We start from the raw sequence: 12,461 nt of genomic DNA on the forward strand, positions 1-12,461 counted from the left end.
GCATCTGTTGATGTCAGGGAAAAGATCTGTCTAGGCTGGTCCATTCAGGAAACAGGCTTATTCTGATCTGTCATCCTTGTGGTACACAGCATTTACTTTGCCATTCTTGGCTTGAGATTGTTCAGGCCGTTTCTTGACCACAAGTGGGAATCTGGGAAGAGAAGTGCTGGGCCAGCTTGGCAGGTTTCCAGGCGTTTCATCGATCTGCAGTGTCCTGCTCTTTGGTAGGCAGCAGGGACCTGATCAGAATACTCTGTGCCTTAGAGCTGTTCCTCAAAGGCCATGTTGGTGACTAGATGCTCCCAGACCCTGTGCTCTGTCAGGGTGAGCCGACACAGGTGTAAAAGGGCTCAGATCTGCTGAGACTGGACAACTCCAGTAGTCTGGGTGCCCTGGCATTGGGTCATGGTATACAGGGATTAGGGCAGAGAGGGAGGCTGGCTTCATTTACCCAGTTGCCATCCTGACTGCTGCCATTCTATTTTTATTTAAAGTAAAAAGGAGTTAAGTGATCGTGGTGACAGTATGAGGTAGGTGTAGTAAGTAAACAGACTAAGGATGTGCAACTCCCCCAAAGCCTGCATTCTTGAATCCTTCCAGAAAGATGCTCAACTAATGACCTTGACATTGTTCCGAAGTGTGAAAGGTTGTTCTGGAAAAAGGTGAAAGGTAACCGTTTTCTAAATGAGTATCAGAGTCTGGGCATCAGAATCACCCATATAATTCCTAGACCTCCAAACCAGAGATTCTGATTTGATAGGTCTGAGGCCCAAGAAGCTGTTTTCATTTTCTAAGTGATTCTAATTTTCAGCCAGATTTGGGAACCTGCCCAGCAGGTACAGATCCAGAGATGCGTCCTTGTTTCCTCGTATAGACCTTGACCCTGAACCCTAACCATGGCCGTGTATTTGGTCTTCACTCCTCTTTATGTCCCTTTCCCAAAGCTTGTCTTTCGGGGATGCTGCCCTGGCTTTGCCACACCTGGATCAGGACTGGAGGCCCCTCTCTTTCTCATCCGTGAAGAAAGGGGGACCTCCACTTGGGCATTTTTTTTCTTTTTTTTCATTGGAGGATAATTGCTTTACAATATTGTGTTGGCCTCTGCCATACATCAGCATGAATTGGCCGTAGGCTTACCTGGGTCCCTTCCCTCCTGAACTCCCCTCCCATCTCCCTCCCCGTCCCTCCCCTCTAGGTTGTCACAGAGCACTGGGTTGAGCTCCCTGTGTCACACAGCAAATTCCCACTGGCTATCTATTTTACATATGGTGAGGTATATGTCTCCGTGCTCTTCTCTCAAATCCGTGCAAATCTCTCAAAAGTGCTCTCCTTTCTGCACTGTGTTCACAAGTCTGTTCTCTATGTCTGTGTCTCCATTGCTGCCCTGCAAATACTTGGGCATTTTGTTGGGCAGATATTTTGGTACGTTTTCTCACAAAACTTGCTGCCTGAGTCTCGACTGTGTAGTAGTTTCTGGCTGTAGAAATCCAGGTCTTGAGGTAGAGACAGGACCATCTGTGATGGGACAGGGAAAAATCTGTTTACTGTCTTCTCAGACATCATGGAGGTTCTGGAAATACAGGAAGGTTGAGTGTTTCTACCCCTTTGTTTCTAGGGTCCTGCAGACTCTGGGACAGCATTGATTGCCCTGAGGGAGTAACAGATGGGCATTGCCTGGCATTGGGGCTGAAACTGGTGGCATTTTTGATCTGGGCACTTGGCAAGGTCAGCTTTCAAGAGTGCACACGTGGGCTGTCCATCAAGTCTTGATAGATGCTGGGTCACGTGGCATAACGTGGAGTTTTTTAAGACCTGTAAGATAATACAAGGTCTGGACAGTATAAATCGAAGGGGCTGTTCATAATTTTTGCTCCAGCCCACACTGTCCCTGTCATTCTCACCTCCGCTTGGTTCATTCCCTGCCTGCCGCACTCCCATTCCTGCTTCAGGCTTTCCCCTGACTCCTGGCCATGTTAGGATGCATCTCTTCCCCTCAGTTGCACCAGGAGCCCCTATTCAGGGCTCCCATGGCACCTGCGCCTGCCCAGGTCTTTACGTTCACCTGTTGTTTTAGAAGTCTGTGTCTGAATCTCTTGCCCAGACAGAGCCTCTTCATGTATCCATCACCTTACCTGCTGCCTGGCATGTAATATGACTCGGTAAATACCTGCTGAGTGAGAGAATCAATACATTCTTTGAGGGGACGATATAAATAACTCCCTTCGTGACCTTATAGTTGAACATTGTTCATTTATTACAGTGCTCGTATCTGTATATAAGCTTATGGATAGCCTTGTATTCTAGATGCATATTCAGGGACATTTTACTAGCATAAAGAGTGTTTCAGACAGTTTGGAACATTAACCGAGCACTTTTGAAGTAGCCGATTCGCACAATTTTATTGAAAATGTCACGTTAGGAAACAGGCCTGTAGGGAACCTGATATAACTTACTGTTATATTCTTTGGCAAATGAAGGTATGGCAAGCATTTTAGTACAGAATAGGTTGGCTACTTCAACTGTGTTTCCTTGAATTGAGTATTTAGCTTTGACAGAAACACACACATACCCCTGTGTGTATGTGTGTATATATAAAATTGACTTTTTGCTTTGTAATAGAAGACTGCTGTGCAGGAGAGCATAGTGAAAGAGTCCTGGGTTGAACCTCAGTTCTAGAGACAGAGCCAGTTCTAACTGTGGGAGTAGGTAAGTCAGTTTCTTGCTTTCACTTATGTAAAATGGCAGTGGTATTCTTGTTCAGGGGTTGCAAACGTCTACAGAAATGAAGTCACTAACTTAAGTTGCTGTATGTGCTTATACCTTTTTTTCCCCCTCTTAGAGCTCAACCTCTTGGAACAAAATTTTCCACTTTTGTTAGAATCATAGGGAGAGGGAAATATTTCTGTATCTCAAACAAAATAACATAAGGACAGTGATCACCACAGCTTTTCTTTGCGTTGAGATGATAGGGAGCGATAGGGACTGTGACATATTGGAATAGCCAAGCCTGCCTGTGAAGGGCAGCTGTTTCTTAGCACCAGCTGATTATTTTCAGACATGAACAGGGGCCATGTTGACAGATCCTCTCTTTTTTTAAAAGAGAAGCCAGAAATCTGGGATTTTATGTGACAGTTCTTGATTTATAAGTTTTTGGCTCAAATTTTCTAAACATATGCTGCAGATTACTATAATACCTCTACAGGCTAGAGGTGACCCACTTGGCATCTGTCATAGATGGTCACAGGAGCTTCTTTCTGCCTGAGATCCATCGATTCTCACGGGACCTTTTCAGCCAGTGAACTAAAGATTTGGCTTCTACTAGAGGAGGTCAGTGTGAGAAGGAAGTGGGGCTGGAAGATGAGGAGGGAGGCTTTGAGTCTAAACAGGGTGCCTAGCCATTGGTGTTTGGAAGGCCTCCTTGGAGAGAGGCCACAGGGTGCCTGATTCAGATGTCTTGTATGTTTGTCATTGCAGGAGTGGCATTTGTTGGAAGAGTTTGTGAGACCTTCTCCCTGCCCAGAGCCCCAGGACCAATGCATCTTTCCAGCACCTTACACCACTGGTGAATATATGTTTTATTTTATTTGTTGTTGCTGCTTCTACAATGGAGGGACATATTTTCAGTGGACTATAGAATGGAATTTTCAGAGAACCACACTGTGTTTTCTGTCATAGAAGGAAACTGGGACTGGCCTAGGCATATATGAGTTCTGCTATTTATTGTGGGTTCTTAGGTGCATTTTTTGACCTCTCTGGGCCTGCAGACAGTGAAATGACTCCTGCTCTGCTGAAAGATTATGTGAGAATGCTTCCAAGGGAATAAAATGCTGAGCAAATATGGAGTAATCCTATTTGGTTCTGAGATGTAGAGCCGGGTGATTCTGTGCTAACAAGTTGAGAAGTGAATGCGTATGTTAGAAACACGGATTTCTAAATATGTATTTTGAGTCCTCCAGAGTGGTTCTTCAAGGGATTTGCATTTTCATTTTTTTTCCTTCCTACCACTCCAGCTGCCATTTTTTAGAAAGATAAATTAACTCTGTTTCACAATTACCTTCATTTTTATTTGCCATCAGATAATTTCACAGTTAACAAATGTTCTTCCGCTTTCCGAAAGAAATTTAATTACTCAATCACAACAGGTAAATGTCTTGCATCTGCGGCAGCTGAAAGAGGCAAAACTATGTCCTTAACACCAGTGTGTTCTAATGCTAAGAGTGCTTGGAGGCATACTAGCTGGTCGATGGTGAAGGTCTCACGTGAGTTCTGAGCTGGGGGGACCATGAGCCAGGAAGGCAGTATGACCCATGTGTCTTGATTCCAGCCATTCTTTATTGATTGAGAGAAGCTGGTTTGTTTGCTGCCGACTACCTGGTCCACTCCTAACTGGGTGAATCAGATGCTCTTATGACCCAGTGAGACATGATCTGGAGGCATGGCTACCTGGGGAGTTTGCAGGTTGCTGGGGTGGGGCGGGAAAGAAGGGCAGTTGGTCAGCCCAAGGTTAAGGACCCAACTGAAACATGGGAGGCTGACTGTCCCCATTACTGTGCCTAAAGGGACACAGTGGACACTCTGGCTTCCTCAGGGTCCCATCTTTTAGGAAGAGGTCTGTGGTGGAATCCTCGGGGAAGCAGCTGGTCTCAGGTGAGTGGGACACTTCTCCATTCAGTAAACATGTATGAATGCCCACCCTGTGCTAAGGCACTGCTCTGGGCACTGGGGACTCAGGGGACTGAAGCTTGGATTTGAGTGGGGTGACAAGAATGTGACCTCCATGAGGGCAGGGATCTTATTCACTGCTCTCTACCCAGCTCCTAGAAGAGCACCTTGTACATAAATGTGGTGGGTGCTCATGAAATAAGTGTTTTGTGAATGTGACTAAATAGATAATAAAATTTCAGGGAGTGATAAGTGCTATAAAAGAAGTGAAGAGTTCTTTTTAACATCAAAAGCATTTTGTATTGGCGTATAGCCAATGAACAATTTTGTGATAGTTTCAGGTGAACAGTGAAGGGACTCAACCATACATGTTCATGTATCCATTCTTCCCAAAACCTGAGGAGTTCCTTTTGAAAGAGGTCTGAGAAGGTCTTTGTTTGGAGAGGGGTGGGTAGAAATTGTGTGCACAGATCTGAATGTAGTGAAGGAATCTGGGGAGAAATGGTTAGCAGAGGAAACAGAAGGCAAAAAGAAAGGCCTTGGTGTAGGCTGAACTTGGCATGATCGAGGGATAGGAAGGCAGCCAGTCTGGCTGGCCTTGAGCTGGGGAGTGGTTATGGGGAGCAGAGTGATATGAAATGAGGTCAGTGGTAGATCTTTTAGGCATGATAAGGAGTTGAGATTTACTCCAAAACCTTGTGTGTGATTGGATACCTTTTGAGAAGTTTGAGTAAAGTAGTGATATGATCTTCTTTGAGCTTTAAAATTATTTCTCTGGGTTCTGAATGGAGAATAGACTTTTGGGGGCAAGAATAGAATCAGTGTGACCTGTAGGTAGCCCTTCTGGTCTAGGCAAGAGATAAGGACATGGCTTGGATTAACGTGGTGAATATAAAATTATGTGAACTGGGCAAGCTCAGGGTATATTTTGAAGGTAGAACTTGCTGGATTGAGTGTGTGGTATGAGCAAAAAGGAAAGTGGGTAAATCCAGTGTTTTTTCGCTAGGTGAATGGTGTTGTTATTTACTAAGAAGAGGAATAGAGAAGGAGGTTTGGGGAGGACCCTGAGAGTTCCATTTGGGCATATTAAGTTGGAAATGCCCATTCAATATTCATATAGAGATTTAGAAATTCAGAGTTGGCTGGAGCTGGAAATGGTACCTTTGAGAGTCATCAGCATGTAGATGGTATTTAAAGCTATGAGACTGGAGATGATGATTCAGGGAGAGAAAGAAGGGATAGGTAGAATTTGGACAAAGAAAAAAACGCAAAGGGTCGATTTTCCATATAAAATTCCTACTAAGAAGTGAATGAAGACACATCTCTAATGAATAAGGGATTTGTTCAGTTGCCAAGTCGTGTCTGGCTGTTAGCTACCCCATGGGCTGCAGCACACCAGGCTTCCCTGTCCTGCCCTGCACCATCTCACAGAATTTGCCCAAGTTCGTGTCCATTGAACTGGTGATGCCATCCAACCATCTCATCCTCTGTCACCCTCTTCTCCTTCTGCTTTCAGTCTTTCCCAACATCAGGGTATGAACTGCTGAATAAGGGATAAGTTCATATAATACAAATATAAATGATTCAAGTGAGATGACACGAAAATAGTAATAAAGCCCCACCTTATGTTTTTTTAAAAATGAAAATACTGTGACTCCTCCAAATCAAGAAAATTAGTTTTAGAATTGCATGATTTAAAATCTGGCCACCTGAGTGAATTATAAACTGCATTTATGCAATTGGCACATGGCTGTCTTTGGCTGGCAAGCAGAAGGATCCAGCTCCTTTGCCAATAATAGCCTGTAAGCTACACTGTTCTTTATATGCACTAGAACTTCTACAAGCCATTTTGATGAAATTTAATTCACTGTTAGTTAATACATTGCAAATTTTTTTCATTCTCTGATCACACTCAAAATTTCATTAAATGAAGGTTTGCTAAATGGAACTCAGTCCCTGAAAATCAGTAATTTGGTGGTGAAAGTTGTGATACAATTTTATGAAAAAGCCAGACAGACAACCTTGATTTGCAGGACCAAAATTTATGAAATATTTTGATATCTTTGAAATACCAAAGATAAATGCTACAAGATAATAAAGCAGCAAAAATAGACAGTGATGGTTGTAGTAGATGTATGTGTTTCAGGACCACCCATACACCTTTCATCATTAGCCACTGATAGGAGAAGATTATTTTTTGAGCAAACACATTTTCCACATTTTCTGGCACAGAATACAGCTCTATATTAGTTTTGTCCCCTTCCCAGAGAAAATATCCCACTGAGCTTCCTGCGTATTCTCCCTGGGCTCCTTGGTTTTTCTGTTTCCACGTTACCTGGGAAATCTCTTTGGTCTGGTTATCTCCAGCCCCCAGAGACACTTTTGCCGCCTTCCCAAAGTTACCAACTCAAAGTCTGTCCGCCTCTTCCCTCTCCCAGGTTTAGGGTCCCACCGTCTCTGGCTGCCCTGTGAGCCTCAGGTTAGCCCTCCCCAGACGTTCTTGTATATCTACAAGATTCTCTTCTTTGAAACATTTCCACTTTTTCTCCAGGCTTGGTTTGTTTTTTTTTTTAAAGGCCTTTTGTGCAAATGACAAAAGCGTGGAAAACTGCAGCTGTTGAGGGCAGTGGGCTAAGCAGCATGCTGAAATGTGCTGTTTCAAATTGCCCAGGGTAATGGGCAGCCCTCACTTGCTTTTCCGTGTATCTCAAGACCCTTGTGTTTTAGTGAAAATATTCTCAGTGAGACTTAGGGAGTATCTAATCTCTGGAAAATGAGCACTTATTGGGTAGCGTTCTACATCTGAAACCACTGATTTATGGCAAAATGAAGGTTTCAGTGGAATGTTCATGACGATTGACAGCAACCCTGGTTTTCACTTGTCATCTTTTCTCAGAGTGGAACCTAAATAAGATTAAACAGAATGAAACCTACTGGCAGTCATAGGGTGAGGATTTCTCCTGTTTCCTTTTTAGCAAGTGGTTTTAGGAATGAGGGGGAAAAAAAAATTTTGGTACCTTCCCATGCCCCCAGAGACTTGAGTGGTGGGACATTTAAAAATGGTACTATCTGCTTTATGTTTTTTTTTTAAAAAAAGCCAGGTGTGCAGAATAGTGTTTCATTGCTCATGTGCATGTGGGCCATCTTAGGAGGAGCTGCTGGAGATGAATAACCTTGGAGGAGGGGCAGTGGTATATGAAGGGAACTTTTCAGTCTCCACCTTGTTGTCCTAAATCTTTTGGTTTATGTGTTTACCTTTCAAAAGAATAATAGTACCTCTTCTTGGCTTAACAAATAACCTAGAAAAATCTAAAGTTCCTTCACTACTTGTTTTTATCGGGACTCTTGCTTGATGTGTATGTTGACCAAGGTCATTGTTGGTTCAATCTCCATTGCCTTTATTTGTTGTAAGGCTTCATTTTCATCAGCAACTTGGTGTGAGGCTTTGGGAAGAAATTTTCCTTTACTGTTCTAGGTCCTTCTGAGTGGTCTAAGATTTAAATTGACATGAGACAGATTAACAGGAGAAAACTAAACAAAAGTGCAACAACCTGTATGCAAGGGAGAGACCCAGGAAAACTCAGGCAACTCCCCCAAGTGTCCAACACTCTAGCTTACTGTCCTTAGCTAAAGATAAAAGAGGATAAGAGTCAGTTATGGGAGGTGACCAGGAAAAGGCCTGTAAGCTAAGGTAAGGTTGTTATGTAGACTAGTCATCATCTTATCCATTGATAAGAGTTTCTAGAGGTCTGATCATCCTCCTCTACCTGGTACAGCCAGGGAGACACCATTACAAATGAAGATTTACCTGTAAGTGTTTCTTCTAAAAGGGTCACTTCTGTTTGGTTTTCAGAATTTTTCCCTTGTCTGTTGTTTCTTAAAAACTATAACCGGCTTAAAATAATTAATATGCCAAAGAGATATGTTTTGGGGTGGCAAATTCTGTTCCCCTACAGCTTAACTTGACCTTCACATTTCTGTGTGTTACAAAAATGTCAATCAGGCCAATTTCATTTCCTCTTTCCCTCTTGCAAAAAGGATTCAAGGCTGTTTCTGGCTAATATTTTACTCAGCTACCTTACACAAATGTGAATTCAAATGGGGTGTAGTTGCCATGAGTTGAGGCACAAATTATATTCGTGTCAATGGGCCATCTCCCTGCTTCCCTGTAGAGCAAAGTCTTATTATTGCATTGTGGATCAGAACATGAGATTTGGAATCTGTTGTGATTGATAGTTCCTAATAAGAAAGCCTTCCTCAGCGATCAGTGCAAAGAAATAGAGGAAAACAACAGATTGGGAAAGACTAGAGATCTCTTCAAGAAAATTAGAGATACCAAAGGAACATTTCATGCAAAGATAGGCTCGATAAAGGACAGAAATGGTATGGACCTAACAGAAGCAGAAGATATTAAGAAGAGGTGGCAAGAATACACAGAAGAACTGTACAAAAAAGATCTTCACGACCCAGATAATCACGATGGTGTGATCACTCACCTAGAGCCAGACATCCTGAAATGTGAAGTCAAGTGGGCCTTAGAAAGCATCACTACGAACAAAGCTAGTGGAGGTGATGGAATTCCAGTTGAGCTATTTCAAATCCTCAAAGGTGATGCTGTGAAAGTGCTGCACTTGATATGCCAGCAAATTTGGAAAACTCAGCAGTGGCCACAGGACTGGAAAAGGTCAGTTTTCGTTCCAATCCCAAAGAAAGGCAATGCCAAAGAATGCTCAAACTACCGCACAATTGCACTCATCTCACATGCTAGTAAAGTAATGCTCAAAATTCTCCAAGCCAGGCTTCAGCAATACATGAACCGTGAACTTCCAGATGTTCAGGCTGGTTTTAGAAAAGGCAGAGGAACCAGAGATCAAATTGCCAATATCCGCTGGATCATCGAAAAAGCAAGAGAGTTCCAGAAAAACATCTATTTCTGCTTTATTGACTATGCCAAAGCCTTTGACTGTGTGGATCACAATAAACTGTGGAAAATTCTGAAAGAGATGGGAATACCAGACCATCTGACCTGTCTCTTGAGAAACCTGTATGCAGGTCAGGAAGCAACAGTTAGAACTGGACATGGAACAACAAACTGGTTCCAAATAGGAAAAGGAGTACGTCAAGGCTGTATATTGTCACCCTGCTTATTGAACTTATATGCAGAGTACATCATGAGAAACGCTGGGCTGGAAGAAACACAAGCTGGAATCAAGATTGCTGGGAGAAATATCAATAACCTCAGATATGCAGATGACACCACCCTTATGGCAGAAAGTGAAGAAGAACTAAAGAGCCTCTTGATGAAGGTGAAGGAGGAGAGTGAAAAAGTTGGCTTAAAGCTCAACGTTCAGAAAACTAAGATCATGGCATCTGGTCCCATCACTCCATGGGAAATAGATAGGGAAACGGTGGAAACAGTGTCAGACTTTATTTTTTTGGGCTCCAGAATCACTGCTGATGGTGACTGCAGCCGTGAAATTAAAAGACGCTTACTCCTTGGAAGGAAGGTTATGGCCAACCTAGATAGCATATTTAAAAGCAGAGACATTACTTTGCCAACAAAAGTCCGTCTAGTCAAGGCTATGGTTTTTCCAGTGGTCATGTATGGATGTGAGAGTTGGACGGTGAAGAAAGCTGAGCGCCGCAGAATTGATGCTTTTGAACTGTGGTGTTGGAGAAGACTCTTGAGAGTCCCTTGGACTGCAAGGAGATCCAATCAATCCATCCTAAAGGAGATCAATCCTGGGTGTTCATTGGAAGGTCTGATGTTGAAGCTGAAACTCCAATACTTTGGCCACCTCATGCGAAGGGTTGACTCATTGGAAAAGACCCTAATGCTGGGTAGGATTGGGGGCGGGAGGAGAAGGGGAGGACAGAGGATGAGATGGTTGGATGGCATCACTGACTCGATGAACATGGGTTTGGGTAGACTCCGGGAGTTGGTGGTGGACAGGGAGGCCTGGCGTGCTGAGATTCATGGGGTCGCAAAGAGTCGGACATGACTGAGCGACTGAACTGAACCAAACTGAACCCTAGAGTTCATTCAAAATGATCTTCCCAAACTCATTTTCCTCGTTTTAAAAATCTCAGCACCTGTCAGAAAATGTCAGTAATTTGCCCAAGTTGTAACTTTTTTTGAAAGCAGAGACTAAATCCAGAGTCTAGGACTAATGAGGAGATCACCACACTGTTTGGAGTGTGTGCTCTTTGGGGGTCCGTTTCTACAGGGGTCATTGTCTAAAAGCACCTTCCTGGGCTACCATGTTGGTTTGTGTTCCCAGAGGTTCATAAAGCTGTTTTCTGGCCAACATTTTTGTGTCCTACAGAGCCATGACATCCGTTCTGTGCAGCAGCCACATTTCTTAGGTGTTGACGTTTCTCCAAGAGCTTCACACATTTGATTGTATACTTTTAAAACAAACAGGGAGTTATATCACATTTGCCAGCCAACCATGTGTAAAAACAAGATACTTTCTCCTTTTTCTATCTAGTCACTACAAATAGTGAGATATTTTTCAGTCCCTCATCCTCCTTACCAGGTTTGGGGAAGTAAATGTTAGATTGTGCTTGGGGATGCCACTGAGATAAGGCCGTCAACATCATCTCCAGTGATCACTGAATGTCATGCAAAGAAATGATCTTGATTGCTCCACTGACTAATTTAGATTAGGCACCACCTGATACCTGCTTCACAGCAGTGCCCTCTTCCTGCAGTCTTTTATCAGCATAGAGATGACTCACTCTGTTTTCCTCAGTCAGAGAGATTTTCTCTGGTCTGCTGATTCCGTCAGTGATTTAAAAGAAAAAAAAAAAAAAAGATTCCTGCAGGAGTATGTTTGAAAAAAAACAACTACATTATTTGTGCTTAAACTTGCACAGTTGAACTTTCACTTTTATAATCAGGTGTTCTTAGGCTTTTTTGTGGGAGGAAGGGTCAAGAACACCCCCCACACACACACACCCCCCAGATGCATATGTACCAAACTAATTTGCATAGATAGTACTTTTACATTTTAAATAGATGACATTCCCCCATCCCGTTATCATGCCTTCTAACTTAGTCACATAAACCATTAGCATACCATTATAAAAGTGGCTGCCTCTGGGTACCTCTGGGTGGCGTTTCTGATTAGACAAAAAGTTTATGGAAAATTGCTATGTTCAAAGCAGCCTGACTTCGATGAAATGTGCAACTTCTGGAATTGTCCTAGCATGGACTCAAAAGCTGAAAATACTCTTAAATGAATTTCTGTTGTTTTAATTAAAGAAAGAAGTAAAGGTATCTTTATCCTTCTTGCTTTCTAACAGCTAATTTCAATTTTTTCCCTCAAATTTATGTATTCCCCCATCCCCATTCCCCTTGGGCAAGAGAAAAGCTATTATAGGGGAATAATGTAGGTTTTAAAAAGTATATTAAAAAAAACAGTGTATAGAATCCATCCTTCATTTTCCAATAAATTTGTGTTTCTAGACACTGAATTTGCTTCCTGAATTAATAATGTTTATAGCATTTTGTCCTTCAAACTAACTGTCTATAAAACACCAGTATTTTAAAAGCTTTTAAAGTAAGTGACCAGAATTTTCAAAGTTGGAGAAGTTTCACATGATTGGGTTTCTAGCTGCTGGGCACAATGAGAATATCTAACAGTGCTGAGCCATATTCTTACATGGAGCAGCATAGGCTGGAGTGGAATAGCCATTGTCCCATCACGTGAGAGCATATGAGTCCCAATTTGTTGCAGTCCCCAGACCATCATTTGTTATCTGGTTGGCCCTATCAGCCTATGTAACTCCAGCCT

At 42.7% G+C, this 12,461-nt stretch overlaps 1 protein-coding gene across 44 annotated transcripts in view; it reads left to right on the plus strand.

The window, feature by feature from the left end:
* The window catches only part of SORBS1 (sorbin and SH3 domain containing 1), a 235,927-nt gene that overhangs the window by 60,415 nt on the left and 163,051 nt on the right, over nucleotides 1–12,461 (plus strand). For 34 of the 44 annotated variants that reach the window (XM_081552228.1, XM_081552025.1, XM_081552102.1 and 31 more), the window contains one exon: nucleotides 3,475–3,562. The exons of 9 other annotated variants lie outside the window; for them this stretch is intronic. The gene's annotated coding sequence lies outside the window, so the exon portion shown is untranslated. Of the gene's footprint in view, nucleotides 1–2,619; nucleotides 2,707–3,181; nucleotides 3,328–3,474; nucleotides 3,563–12,461 lie in introns of all 44 variants that reach the window. One more of the 44 variants, XM_081552150.1, reaches the window with a different exon arrangement.

Source organism: Giraffa tippelskirchi, chromosome 2 (genome assembly GCF_054371585.1).
Source record: "Giraffa tippelskirchi isolate mGirTip1 chromosome 2, T2T-mGirTip1v1.2.pri, whole genome shotgun sequence".
In the NCBI taxonomy this organism is placed as follows: Eukaryota; Metazoa; Chordata; class Mammalia; order Artiodactyla; family Giraffidae; genus Giraffa; species Giraffa tippelskirchi.